This window comes from Triticum dicoccoides, chromosome 5B, assembly GCF_002162155.2.
Source record: "Triticum dicoccoides isolate Atlit2015 ecotype Zavitan chromosome 5B, WEW_v2.0, whole genome shotgun sequence".
Classification (NCBI taxonomy): domain Eukaryota; kingdom Viridiplantae; phylum Streptophyta; class Magnoliopsida; order Poales; family Poaceae; genus Triticum; species Triticum dicoccoides.
The window spans coordinates 592,797,318-592,799,712 of NC_041389.1; the positions used below are offsets into that span (position 1 = coordinate 592,797,318).

General features: G+C 53.0%; 1 pseudogene; it reads right to left on the reverse strand.

Moving 5' to 3' along the window:
- Window positions 1–1,107: 1,107 nt before the first annotated feature.
- LOC119306253 lies at window positions 1,108–1,970 on the reverse strand (annotated as a pseudogene).
- Between the last annotated feature and the right edge of the window lie 425 nt (window positions 1,971–2,395).

Genomic DNA, 2,395 nt, shown 5'->3' on the forward strand with positions numbered 1-2,395 from the left:
TCATTCTAGTCGACCATGAAGATACATTTCTTGACATCCCTTAATTAGGCCCTCATTCTAGTCAAGCATGAAGATGCATTTCTTTCTATTTGTGCCATTGGTCAATCAACACCACACCAGTAGGTGCACAACAAAGCGGCAACAAACGAGGCATGTTGAGCCGCAGGACAACCTAACACCAAATAAGGTTGTTGCTAGGGTTGCCAATCTGCATCCAGAACTCTATTGAGCTCCATGCGCCGGATCCAGCCGCCACTGCTCGTGGAAACCCTGGAGTCACCATCATTCGATTTGACTGCCTGCACACCGGCCGACCTCAGCGCCACCACAACGTAGCTAGAACCGGGTTCCTGAGACACTGGCCCAGATCGGTCCCACAAGGTAGCGACCACCGCACCCCTCTCCTCCCATCCCTTCACGAGCCTCCACTAACGCTAAGCACCAGCACCACCTCGAGAATGGTCGCCAATGCGAGCCCAGCTACCGGCAATGAGCGCCTACTGCTGCACCAGGGCCAAGCACAGGCATACGCCACCGCGAGAAGAGAAGGCCCCGCCTCCGTTGTCTGCGCGAGGGATTTTCCTAGGCGCATCCTTCGGCGGTGACCGCGGTTTTGGTCTCCATCGTGTCACTCTGGAAGGAGTGACGTGGGGGCGAGATGTGTTTTAACCAGGTCAAATTTAAGTAAGTAGGAATCGACCAGGTGTTTGCCGAGGTGAACTGGCGACTGGGCAGGGTGAGCTCTTGCATATTCAAGTTGTCGATAATAGGAAATTCCATGGATCGTCAAACCAACCATTGCATATTCAATTGCGATTTGGCATATTTGCATTCAGACTTTCTAAGTCTTAGTCGAATGAGACTTACCGAAGTCTTAGTCCATGCTATATTCGTAAGATCTTACATTGAGATCCATACAGATTTTTCCTATAGTTTTTTCTTTTTCTCTCTTGCATATTATATCAGATGACTAAGACTTGTTTAAATCTTAGTCGACTGAGACCAAGCCACACCCATTTGCATTTGTCTCAACTTCAGCACAAACGTTGAACTAGTGGAGCGGAAAATATATAGACTTTATTGAAGAAATATTACGTTATCTGAAGACTATTGTTCTGTTACAAATTTCACAAGCTTGAGCAGGTTCTGATCTGACGAGCCTCCCTCTGCGATGCTCGTACACGTCGTGTCCTTCCACATAGCCGTCCTTGCAATTATCCCATCGTCACCCAGCGGCTGCTCGACCTTGTCCTTGACCTCCTCCTTGGTGACCACCCCTTTCTCGCCGGCGTGGATCTTGACGCTGGTGCCCCACACGTTGCATATCTAGCTCTGGTTGGCGAACTGGTCGGTGAAGTAGGGCCAGCACAGGAACGGCACGTCGTGCAGCATGCCTTCCATGGTCGAGTTCCACCCGCAATGCGACACGAAGCAGGCGACGGCGGGGTGCGAGAGCACGCGCTGTTGTGGCGCCCAGCCCCGACCACTCCCTTGCCATCCACGCGGTGCTTGAACGCGTCGAACCAGTCTTCTTCGATTCCGGCGGTGATGTTCGGCCGGACCGCCCAAAGGAAAGGCCGACCCGTGAGCTCCTGGACCCGCGCCGCATCAAAGACGATGAAGCTCCTGAACGCCACGTAGATGATGGAGCTGCGGGCCTGCGCGTCGAGCTAGGGGAGGCAGACGGGGTCCTCCGGCCAGAGTTGGCCGGCGTATCTCGACGCCGCCGGCGCTTCGAGGAGGCCAACGGGCAGCATGTTGGGGAGGAGATCCAGTGCCTCTGACTCGATCCCCTCGAAGGTGTTGCAGATGACGATGGCGGCGAGCGGTATCACGGGGTTGGTCTTGAGCAAGATCTGGATCATCAACCTGCGTCTCTCCGGCAAGCTGCTCACGCAGACCCATGGTAGCTCGGCTACCTCGATCGACGGCATCTTGGGGCTTAGCTGGATCGTCTCATCGTTCCTCTTCACGTTCCCTGCGTTTCATATTCATACAAGCACTCGATCTCTCGGCCCCCTGGCTGCGACAGCGTCATCGCCAACGGCAAGCACCCCGTCAGCGGCATCTCCTACGTGCTACTTCCTCTGTTCCTAAATATTTATTTTTTAAAGATTTAAGATGGACTATCACATGCGGATGTATATAGACATATTTTAGAGTATAGATTCATTTATTTTACATTGTATGTAGTCACTTGTTGAAATCTCTAAAAAGACAAATGTTTAGGAATGGAGGAAGTACACGGCACGCAGGACATGCATGCAGACCGGCGGCGTGCATATTCGGAGCTCTCGCTTTGCCACGCCAGCACGTGCCACTTGGTTGGTTGGACGGGACAAGCAACGGTGGGTACGGAGAGAAAGAGAAACGGGGACGCGCGTTGTTTCGGCTT